Raw genomic sequence first — 12710 nt, forward strand, 5'->3', positions numbered from 1 at the left:
GCAATCACCAACGTTGTTTAGGTTCCAAAAAGTGAGTTATACGAAAGGTATATGGGCTTCTTGTTCTTATCAAGCAGGAGACGTGATTTGATTCAAACTGCGCGAGTTTGTATACAATTGGCACCGTGTTAACACCAGGGGACAGTTTTGTAGTTCGTGCTGCGTTTTGTGCAGAAACGCACCACGAGTGATTTTTTTCTTTGTACAGGAATCGCGTGCATTTGTTAACCATTGCAGCGCAGCTTTAGCAGTTTTTGTATTTTTTTCTCTACGCCGCTCAGTTTTGTTATTTTAACTTTATACTTTAAATTTTGTTTCCAACCTTTTAATACTTTGATCCATGCCCTCTGAAGCAGGAGAGAGGCTGCCATGAGGAAGTAGAATAAAGGTGAAACAAAGAAGTGCGAAGGCAGGGGCGTAGGAGACAATACATTTCTGGTGGAAACAGGGACAGCCTTGGGGACTTTCAATCAACCCTATACAAATCGCTTGTTTGTGAACTGCAGGCTCCGATAAATATAAACAATCATATATATTGGAAGTGAAATAGGGAGAAAGGAAGGCGTGTTTTCACTGTCTGAAAGTATCTTTTATTGTTATTTACATTCACTAAGTAATTAGCTCAAATGTGAAAATAACATGTTGATTAACCTTGCATCTTCATGCACCAAGCAAATAAAGGTAGGAGGGTAAAAAGGAAGAACAAACCCTTTGTGCCCCACACTCATCATGCCCTTCACCTCATGCCAATTGGAACCGCACTAGAAATATCAAAAGCGATTAGGTACAACAGTTGTAAACTGTGCTCGGAAACTATAGTTCTAATAACACTTCTACTCCTGTGTGTGATCTTGGGAGGCTCAGCTCCACATCAGTCATAACTAGAAGCATTTCAACTTAAGAAGCTCCTGGAGTTACAGGCTATATAAGGAAAATGTCAGTACATCTGTTCGTTGCATGTTCCGCTGCCGATTCACATGCTATGCACAGGTCCTGTCATCTAGTATTAGGCTCGGAGTGTTACAAGTTGTTTTTCTTAGAAGAAGTCTTTACGAGTCATGGGACCGAGTGACTCCTCTTTTTCGGCTCCATTGCGCATGGGCATCGACTCCATCTTAGATTGTTTTCCCGCAGAGGGTAAGGTAGGAGTGATAGAGTGTAGAGAAAGATATGTCCATGCAATGTAATAGAGATGTATATACATATGTACAAATTTAAATGTAACTTAAACGGCTAAAGGCTCCCGGGGAGGAGGGAGGGCGCATGTGAATCTGCAGCAGAACATGCCACGAACAGATGTACACTGGGTAAGTGACATTTTCCGTTCGATGGCATGTGTAGCTGCAGATACACATGCTGTGCATAGACTACAAAGCAGTTCTCCCCTAAGCGGTGGTCAGCCTGTAGGAGTTGAAGTTGTTTGAAATAGTGTTCTTAGTACAGCATGTCCTACTGTGGCTTGTTGTGTTGCTAACACATCTACACAGTAATACTTGGTAAATGTATGGGGTGTTGACCAAGTGGCTGCTTTACAGATTTCTGCCATTGGTATATTTCCTAGAAATGCCATTGTTGCTCCTTTTTTCCTAGTGGAATGTGCTTTTGTTGTTATTAACAGCTGTCTTTTTGCCTTTAGGTAACAAGTTTGGATACATTTCACTATCCATCTGGCTATGCCTTGTTTTGATATATAATTACCAGTATGTGCTTTTTGGAATGCGACAAACAACTGTTTAGTTTTCCTAAATGATTTTGTTCTGTCGGTGTAATACATTGAAGCTCTCTTAATATCTAATGTATGTAGTGCTCTCTCTGCCACTGAGTCTGGCTGTGGGAAGAAGACTGGAAGTTCCATTGTTTGATTTAATTGAAACATTGAGATGGCTTTAGGTAGAAATTTAGGGTTTGTGCAAAGTTATGTTTGTGTACTTGTATAAAGGGTTGTTCAATAGGGAATGCTTGTATTTCACTAACTATTCGTAATGAAGTGATTGCCACTAGAAATGCTACTTTTCAAGTTAGGAATTGAATCTGACAGTAGTGCATGGGTTCAGAGGGTGGACCCATGAGTCGTGTGAGTACTGGTGGCGTTCTTGTAGGTATGATGCGTTTTAGACCCTCCATGAAAGCTTTGAGGACAGGCACTCTAAATAGAGATTTGGTTTGTCTATTTTGCAAATAAGCAGAAATTGCTGTGCGATGTATCTTAATGGATGAAAAAGCTAAATTTGCTTTTTGTAGATGGAGTAAATAGCCTACAATGTCTTGTATGGTTGCGTCTAAGGGTTTTGTGTTTTGCTTGGCAGTAGAAAACAAATCTTTTCCATTTGTTTGCATAACACTGCCTGGTGGTAGGTTTTCTTGCCTGTTTAATCACTTCTATACATTCTGGTGGAAGATGTAGATATCCGAACTCTAAGATTTCAGGAGCCAGATTGAGCATTGCTGGATTGGGGTGTCTGATCTGTATTTTTTTTTTGTGTCAACAGGACCGGTCTGTTAGGGAGTTTGATGCGTGGTACTATTGACAGGTCTAGAAATGTGGTGTGCCATGGTTGACGTGCCCACGTTGGTGCCATAAGTATGAGTTTGAGTTTGTTTTGACGCAGTTAGTTGACCAGAAATAGAATGAGCGGGAGAGGGGAAAAAGCTTAAGAAAATATCCCTGACCAGTTGATCCATAGAGCATTGCCCTTGGATCAAGGGTGTGGGTACCTGGACGCAAAGTTTTGGCATTTTGCTTTGTGGTTGGTGGCGAACAGATCTATGTCTGGTGTCCCCCACTGATGAAAGTATTTGTGAAGCACTTGGGGGTGAATTTCCCACTCATGCGTTTGTTGGTGATCTCGACTGAGGTCGTCTGCTAACTGATTGTGAATCCTTGGAATGTACTGAGCTACCAGGTGTATGTTGTGAATTTCCCAATGACAATTTTTTTGTGCTAGAAGACAAAGTTGTGATGAGTGGGTTCCTCCTTGTTTGTTTAAGTAGTACATTGTTGTCATAGTGTCTGTTCTGACAAGAATGTGTTTGTGAACAAGAAGAGGTTGAAAAGCTCTTAGTGCTAGGGATACTGCTAGCAGTTCTAAGTGATTTATGTGAAGTTGTTTTTGTTTGTTGTCCCATTGTCCCTGAATGTTATGATTGTTGAGATGTGCTCCCCATCCAATCATTGATGCATCTGTTGTAAGAATGGCGTGAGGCACAGGGTCTTGAAATGGCTGCCCTTTGTTTAAATTTGTGGGATTCCACCACTGAAGCGAAATGTGTGTTTGGCGGTCTATCAACACTAGATCTTGGAGATGACCATGTGCCTGCGACCATTGTTTTGCAAGGCACTGCTGTAAGGGCCACATGTTTAACCCCTTCGTTGCCAGGCCTTTTCCCCCTCCTGTGCCAGGCCTTTTTTTGCTTATTTGGGGCAGTTCGCGCTTAGGCCCTCATAACTTTTTGTCCACATAAACTAACCAAGCCAAATTTGCGTCCTTTTTTTCCAACATCCTAGGGATTCTAGAGGTACCCAGACTTTGTGGGTTCCCCTGAAGGAGGCCAAGAAATTAGCCAAAATACAGTGAAAATATCGTTTTTTTATAAAAAAAAATGGGGAAAAAGTGGCTGCAGAAGAAGGGTTGTGGTTTTTCCCCTGAAAATGGCATCAACAAAGGGTTTGCGGTGCTAAACTCAGCAGCTTCCCAGCTTTCAGGAACAGGCAGACTTGAATCAGAAAACCCGATTTTTCAACACAATTTTGGCATTTTACTGGGACATACCCCATTTTTGCAATTTTATGTGCTTTCAGCCTCCTTCCAGTCAGTGACAGAAATGGTCATGAAACCAATGCTGGATCCCAGAAACCTAAACATTTCTGAAAAGTAGACAAAATTCTGAATTCAGCAAGGGGTCATTTGTGTAGATCTTACAAGGGTTTCCTACAGAAAATAACAACTGAAAAAGAAAAATATTGAAATTGAGGTGAAAAAAACATAAATTTTTCTCTACGTTTTACTCTGTAACTTTTCCCTGCAATGTCAGAGTATCGGAAGCAATATACCGTTACGTCTGCTGGACTCCTCTGGTTGCGGGGATATATAGGGCTTGTAGGTTCATCAAGAACCCTAGGTACCCAGAGCCAATAAATGAGCTGCACCCTGCAGTGCGTTTTCATTCTATACTGGGTATACAGCAATTAATTTGCTGAAATATAAAGAGTAAAAAATAGCTATCAAGAAAACCTTTGTATTTCCAAAAAGGGCACAAGATAAGGTGTTGAGGAGCAGTGGTTATTTGCACATCTCTGAATTCCGGGGTGACCATACTAGCATGTGAATTACAGGGCATTTCTCAAATAGATGTCTTCTTTTTTACACACTCTCCTATATTTGGAAGGAAAAAATGTAGAGAAAGACAAGGGGCAATAACACTTGTTTTGCTATTCTATGTTCCCCCAAGTCTCCTGATAAAAATGATACCTCACTTGTGTGGGTAGGCCTAGCGCCCGCGACAGGAAACGCCCCAAAACGCAACGTGGACACATCCCATTTTTTTTTTAAAGAAAACAGAGGTGTTTTTTGCAAAGTGCCTACCTGTAGATTTTGGCCTCTAGCTCAGCCGGCACCTAGGGAAACCTACCAAACCTGTGCATTTTTGAAAACTAGAGACCTAGGGGAATCCAAGATGGGGTGACTTGTGGGGCTCTGACCAGGTTCTGTTACCCAGAATCCTTTGCAAACCTCAAAATGTGGCTAAAAAAACACATGTTCCTCACATTTCTGTGGCAGAAAGTTCTGGAATCTGAGAGGAGCCACAAATTTCCTTCCACCCAGCGTTCCCCCAAGTCTCCCGATAAAAATGATACCTCACTTGTGTGGGTGGGCCAGGTGCCTGCAATAGAATAAGGCCCAAAACTTGTAGAGATAGAGGGGATAGCACAGCGAGTTTATAAGGACATATTCTTTTATACATCTTTAGACGGACTCTGCTTTGGGGACCCACATAGGTGAGGTGTCATTTTACTTGGGAGACTGAGGGGAAAACTGGGGAGTAGGAATTTTGTGCTGGAGCGGTGATCCTACTAAGAAAAGTCAGGAAAATATGCTTTTTTATGCAAATTTTGAGGTTTACAGAGGAGTCTGGGTAAGAAAATGTTGGGGGAGCCACGCAAGCCACACCTCCCTGGACTCCTTGGGGTGTCTAGTTTAAAAAAATGTCTGGGTTTTGTAGGTTTCCCTAGATGAAGGCCGCACCCAGGACCAAAAACATAGGTGGGCCCTCCCCCCCCCCCCCCACAAACACAGGTATTTTTGTAATATATCATTTTGATGTGTGCACATACGTCTGTGATGTGCCAAACACTAAAATTGTGAAAAGAAACACACTTAGGTTATGTGAAAAAGACTCCTCACCCACCAACCAAGTTGGTGGCATGCTTCATCATCGGGGTCCCACCCGAGGCACCTAGCGTGTCACAGGTGTGCAAGGCAAAAAACTGAACCAATGACTCACAGCTCGTGAGCTGTAAAGCCGCGACAAGGCACCAACCGCTTTACAGTACATTCACACACCTTTCATACATGACACGCACAAGACCATTCACACCGCCAGCCATGGGCCCAGCACATTACAACACTCACATCGACAGACCGCGCCACTCAAGGGCCCATCACTTACATACGCCCACATGCCTGATAGAAGAATCACACCAGCTGATGGGAGTGTGGACTGGCGTTTGGCTGGCACCGCCAGCCAAGCGCCACCCCAAGCACACCGCCAGCCAAGCGCCACCCCAAGCACACCGCCTTCCAAGCGCCACCCCACGCACACCGCCTTCCAAGCGCCACCCCAAGCACACCGCCTTCCAAGCGCCACCCCAAGCACACCGCCTTCCAAGCGCCACCCCAAGCATACCGCCTTCCAAGCACACCGCCAGCCAAGCCTCACCCCAAGCACACCGCCAGCCAAGCCTCACCCCAAGCACACCGCCTTCCAAGTGCCACCCCACGCACACCGCTTTCCAAGCGCCACCCCACGCACACCGCTTTCCAAGCGCCACCCCACGCACACCGCTTTCCAAGCGCCACCCCACGCACACCGCTTTCCAAGCGCCACCCCACGCACACAGCCTTCCAAGCGCCACCCCACGCACACCGCCATCAGTTTTTTTTGTTTATAAACAACAAAGAAACCACTAATTATAAAATAAGCACAAAACTACAAACACAAAAGCTCGAACTAAATACATGACAGAGATGCCAACCGTGAAACATATGAAAATATAAAACAGACAGCTTACGCTCACGGTATTTCCCAGAAGTTTTTTTTGGTATGGTAACTTCTATAACAGCTGGGCACACACAGCCCAGGCTTTGAAGGGCATTCGGGGCAGTACATCCGGCTCTCCCTCCGGATTAATCTCCGGGCACATACTCTACATTTCTTTGTGGGCAAGTCTTTTTTGGGAGTGGAAGGAATGTGATCTGGAAAGTGCCGATCTTTCAGTCTAGCCACATCCTCCACCACTTCTACTCTAGGAACTCTTGCCGGTTCCACCACAATAAGGCTTTCTATCACCGACTCCTGAAATTTACCAAATGTCATCCTTGACTCAGGTGAACAATCCTTGTATACAATAAAGGCATTAAAAGTTGCCAAATGAAATAAATGTAGGGCCAACTTTTTATCCCACACATAAGACTTTACGAAGAGCAGTTTAAGGTTCCAACCTCTGATCTACTCTATCAACACCACCCATGTGCCTATTGTAGTCCAAAATGCACGCAGGTTTGCGCACTTCCGCAGCCTGACCCCAAACAGCCACAGGGGAAGTACTCTCATCATGGATGGTCGATAGCATGTACACATCCCTCCTGTCTGAAAATTTCATAGCTAGCAGCTCATTATTCCGCAAGGCACTGCACTGTCCCCTCACAAGTTTCTTACAGACAAGCTCCCTTGGATAGCCTTTCCGGTTAGAACGGATTGTGCCACAAGCAACAGTGTCCACTCTAAACAACTCCTTGAACAACTGCACTCCAGTGTAGAAATTATCTACGTACAAATGGTGACCTTTGTTAAACAGCCGTCTAGCAAGTTCCCACACAATCTTTTCGCTAACTCTAAAAGTGGCCGGACAACCAGGAGGGTCAATACTGGAATCCCTACCAGTGTAGACCCGGAAATTATACACATATCCTGTACTGCTTTCTGACAGCAGATACAATTTAATCCCATACCGTGCCCTCTTACTAGGAATGTACTGCTTAAAAACTAAACGCCCCTTGAAAAGGACCAAAGACTCGTCCACACTTATCTCTTTGCCTGGAACATAGACCTCTGAAAACCGATCCACAAAATGATCAAGGACAGGCCTAATCTTAAAAAGACGGTCACAATCAGGGTGATCTCGTGGCAAGGCTAAAGCATTGTCTACAAAATGCAGCATACGAAGAAGAAGCAAATATCGATTACGTGTCATAGTTGCAGGAAATATAGCGGTTGCCATCAAGGGACTAGTAGACCAATAAGAAGCCAGTGACGACTTCCTGATCAACCCCATCAAAAAAGTCAAACCTAAAAACCTTTTCATCTCTTCCAGATATGTGGGAACCCACTGAGTAGCTCTAGACTGAGGCTTAAGTCTGGCAGCGTTGTCCCGCAAATATTGCTCTGCATATACATTTGTCTGCTCCACAATCTCTTCCAAAAATATATCGTCCATAAACAAGTGAAAGAAATGGACAGGCAAAAAGTTTTCCGTATTAGCTCTACACCCTGGGAGACCAGTAAATGCAGGTAACTGTGGCTGCTCCATGTTTGGGGCAATCCAGGTGTCAGGTCTTCTAATGGGAAACCCTTCAGCCCCAGGCTGCTGCACTCTTGGCACATCAATGTCCTCCTCTAACACAGGCCCTTCATCTGCACTGAGATTAGCTTCCTCATCAGAAGAATACTCTCGGACAGAAAACTCACTTCCAGCATCTCCTGCTTCCTCCTCTGCCTCAGATGCAGAGTCAGTGTCGTAATCATGGTCTGAAGACGACTCAAAGAGCATGCGAACAACCTGCTGAGCGGTCACTCTGCGGCTAGCCATGATCCTCACTAACAACAAATGGATTGCCAACAACAACTAGCACTAAAATAAGTAATAAACAAAGTGTAGCTTTATCACAAAGTTATGTACTACAAAAAACTATACCACTCACTTGCCTGAAAAAGCTACTCACCAAGCAACTACTCTGCACAGACACAGCAATCACCAATGATATCCCACTAAAAAGAAAAAAGCAAATTAGACATATGACAACACAAACATCACTGTGCTCAAATCTAAGGACAATGTCAAACACACAGTACTGCATTTAGTACACCACCTACAAACATGTCATTCATGCATGTCAACAATACTCCTTTGGAGTAAATTGCTTTCACTTACCTAAAACATGCAACTCTGCAAACCGCAGGACAACTACTGCCAAAACCGCAAGGATCCACAGCAAAGGAAGCAAAAGTGTTGAACTAGAAGAAAAAGAAGAAATAAATTGTTATAATTACAAATACTTCGCCAGTTGACAAACACCCCACCACCAAGAACTTAGAAGTTGTCCTTGGTACCTAAGTGGATCCTGCCCCCCTCGGGGGAAGATGGGCGTAAAAGAATTGGCCAATCTGCCCCCAAGGGGGGCAGAAATGGGCAACACCTCTGTGCCCCCTTTAGGGGGCGACCATTCCCAAAGGGGGCACCCCCAGCACAACAAAAAAAAAAATCCCTGGCGTATTGGTGGTTTCTGCCCTCCTTGGGGGCAGATGGGCCTACAAAAATAGGCCCATCGGGGGCAGAGATGGCCAATACGAACTTTCCCCACTTCAGGGGGGCGACCGTTGCCCAAGGGGTGCCCCCAACCACACACACACACACACACCACACAATCCCTAGCGCCTAGTGTGCTTCCACCCCCCCGGGGGCCAGTTCGTCCAAAAAAAATGGCTGGTCTGCCATTGGGGGGCCGAAACAGAAAAAAAAAAATAGCCCCCCAGGGGAGCGACCCTTGCCCAAGGGGTTGCCCCCAAAATAAACAATAAAAACAAAATCCCTGGTGTCTAGTGAATTTCGGCCCCCCCCCCCCCTCCCCGGGGGCAGATCCGCTGAAAAATCGGCGATCTACCCCCCGGGGGGGGGGCGAAATACAAAAAAAAATAGCCCCCCAGTGGGGCGACCCTTGCCCAAGGGGTCGCCCCCAAAATAAACTTTTCACTAAAAATAAATCCCTGTTGTCTAGTGGATTTCATCCCCCCCTCCTCCCCCTGGGGAAACATAGCCCAAAAGATCCCTGGTGTCTAGTGGAGATTCCTGCTCCACGATGTGAAAACAGGCACAGGGGGGAAGGAAATACCCTTTCCTTTACCCCCGTGTCTGTTTCCTGCCCCCCCCCCCCCCTCCCAAAACCCCAAAACCCCAAAAACAGAAAGGACTCACCTGGATGGGTACTTTCCCCTCGACGCGCTGGAAGCAAATGGCTTCCAGCGCGTCGGGCAACCATTGATGACGTCGGCGTGCTGTGCGCGTGCTGACGTCATCGGATTGCCGGGGGTGGAAGGGGAAGGTCTTCCCCTTCCATCCTCGCCTTGGGGGGAGGAGGAGGGTGTACAGGGGGGGCCCGCTAGCGCTCCCTCAAGTTCCCGTGCCTTGGACGAGGTGACCTCGTCCAAGGCACACGGGAACTGTAGCCTTGGACGAGGTCACCTTGTCCAAGCACAGAACGGGTTAATCTTGCATTTGGGACAATGGCGATGCACAATGCTATCATACCCAACAGTTTCATGACAAATTAGACATTGTACTGTTGGTTTAGCTGGATTTTTTGGCAATATGCTGTAGAACGATTGCACTCTGTGGACTTGGGCTTTCAAGTGCTTTTTGGGTGTTTAATGTGGCTCATAAGTATTGCTGAATTTATGCTGGTTGTAGGTGCGATTTTTGGTAATTTATTGAGAGCCCTAGTGTGTGTAGGGTGTTCATTACATAACGTGTGTGATGTTGGCACTGTTTTTGAGTGTTGGCTTTTATTAGCCAGACGTCGAGATTTGGGAAGACATGTATATGTTGTCTCCTTATGTATGCTGCGACTACGGCAAGGTGTTTTGTAAATACTCTGGGAGCTGTTGTTATCCCGAAAGGTAACACTTTGAACTGGTAATGTTTTCCTTGTATTACAAATCTGAGATATTTTCTGTGAGCTGGATGGATGGGTATGTGAAAATACGCATCTTTTAGATCCAGTGTTGCCATAAAATCTTCTTGTTGTAGCAGTGGAACTGCATCTTGTAATGTTACCATGTGAAAGTGTTCTGATCAGATGTAGAGATTGAGAGTCCTGAGATCTAATATTGGTCTTAATGTTTTGTCCTTTTTGGCAATGAGGAAGTACAGGGAGTAAACCCCTGTTCCTTTTTGATGATGTGGCACAAGTTCTATGGCTTGTTTGAGTAATAGTGCCTGTACTTCTGTTTGCAACATTGAAATGTGTTGAGATGGAAGTTTGTGCGTTTTTGATGGAATGTCTGGAAGAGTTTGTGTGAACTCTACGCAGTAACCATGTTGGATAATGGATAACACCCAATTGTCTGTTGTGATGGGTAACCAGTGGGCGTGGAACTTTTGCAGTCTTCCTCCCACAGGGGAAGTGTGGTGAGGGAAGGTGATGGTAAAGTCACTGTTTAGTATTAGTGGGTTGTTTTGAGGATTGGTATTTTCCTCTAGATCTGGGGAACTGTCCTCTGTAGGATCCCCGAAACCCCCCTCTCTGGTATTGCGTCTGGTAAGAGGGTTTGGCTTGTGAGGTAGATGGCTCGGATGGTTGGGGTCTGAAGCCTCCCCTATATTGAGGCTTTCAGAATGAGCCTCTGTATTGGGATGAATAAAGCGCACCTATAGCTTTGGCAGTGTTGGCGTCTTTTTCCATTTTGTCAATGGCTGTATCAACTTGTGTGCTGAATAATTGTTGTTGGTTAAAAGGCATGTTGAGGACAGCCTGCTGGATTTCAGGTTTAAATCCTGATGACCTCAGCTAAGCATGCCGCCTAATGGTGACAGCCGTATTAATAGTTCTTGCTGCTGTATCTGCGGAGTCTAGCGCTGACCCTATTTGGTTATTTGTGATTGATGGTCCCTCCTCTACTACCTGCTGGTCCTTGGGAAGATACAGAATAATGTCCTTCATCTCATCCCAGTGAGGCCTGTCATATCTGGCTAGTAGGGCCTGCAAATTGATTGGCTGCCTGTGACGCCACCCTTTTACCTGCAGCATCGAATTTCTTACTTTCTTTATCTGGAGGGGGTGCATCTCCAGAGGACTGGGAATTAGCCCTTTTTCTTGCTGCGCTGACCACTACGGAATATGGTGGTAGCTGTTGTGTAATAAAAATGGGGTCTGAGGGTGGTGGTTTATATTTCTTCTCCACCCTTGGCGTTATAGCTCTTCCCTTAACTGGTTCCTGGAAGATTTGCTGTGCATGTTTTAGCATGCCAGGAAGCATGGTTAGACTCTGGTATGTGGCGTGAGTTGAGGACAATGTGTTAAATAAGAAGTCGTCCTCCAGAGGTTCGGTGTGCATGGCCCCATTGTGAAATGCTGCTGCCCTGGCTAGAACCTGTGTATATGAGGTGCTATCCTCAGGGGGTGATGGCTTTGATGGATAGCACTCTGGACTATTATCTGAGACTGGATCATCATAGAGATGCCATGGATTCGTGTCATGTTGTGATTGTATAGTGTGTGATGGAGATTGTGCAGTGGGTGTAGCAGGTAGGGAGACAGTTAGTTGAGGAGAATGAGGAGGAGACTGTTGAGGTAAAAACTGAGGAGGCAGAGATTTTTCTCTTGTTTTTGGCACTTTAGCCGTTGGCTGGTCAGTGTCCAAACATCCATGGAAGGCCAGTTTCCTCTTTGTTCTTAGAGGAGGTGCCGTGAGGATTTTGCCAGTGTCTCTCTGGATTTGTATTCTGGCCTGTTTCTCATCGAAATCCTCCATTTGTGTCAATTCCTCATCAAATCTATGGCTTTCTTTTAATTGCTTTGAAGGTCCATGCTCCTCAGTGTATGTATGCTTTTTCGGCTCCAAAGGGCCTGGAGTACTTGTTGGCCTCGGGTCCGACAGTGACTTTCGGGGTTTGGACTTGATGGGTTGGTGCCTTATAATTTCAGAGTCTGTGCCTCGGCTCGAGTCCGAAGGCTTTGTTGTTGGTGTGGCCTTTTTCGGTGCCGAAGATGTTGCTTGGTCACCGGTAGCTTTCTTACGGGTGGAGCCATGGCCTTCTGGCAGTGGCGTCCCGAGGCCTTGTATTTGGGCTTGGATTGGGTCGGGGCAAGCATACTCCCGTGCTGGCCCGCTGTTATTGGTCGGTTGATGTCGGACTCTTGTTTGGAAGCGGACCCCCGAAAGGAGACGGCGGTGTGGATCATCTCCTCCTCTTCTGCGTCGAGGCGTTCTGTGCTTCTGGATGCCATCTCTAATCTTCGCTCTCTTCGGTCTCTTAGAGTCTTTTTCGAGCGGAAGGATCTACAGGCCTCGCAGGTATCCTCTCGATGATCCGGAGATAAACACAAGTTACAAACCAGATGTTGATCCGTGTAGGGATACTTGGCGTGGTACAGAGGGCAGAATCTAAACGGGGTCCGGTCCATGGGGCTTCGACAATACTTTTGGTTGGGCCGACC

General features: G+C 45.8%; 1 protein-coding gene across 3 annotated transcripts in view; it reads left to right on the forward strand.

The window, feature by feature from the left end:
- Positions 1 to 12710, forward strand: part of BPNT1 (3'(2'), 5'-bisphosphate nucleotidase 1) — a 121893-nt gene that overhangs the window by 5392 nt on the left and 103791 nt on the right. The gene's annotated exons all lie outside the window — the stretch shown is intronic.

The sequence above is a fragment of the Pleurodeles waltl genome, chromosome 5 (assembly GCF_031143425.1).
Source record: "Pleurodeles waltl isolate 20211129_DDA chromosome 5, aPleWal1.hap1.20221129, whole genome shotgun sequence".
Taxonomy (NCBI): Eukaryota; Metazoa; Chordata; class Amphibia; order Caudata; family Salamandridae; genus Pleurodeles; species Pleurodeles waltl.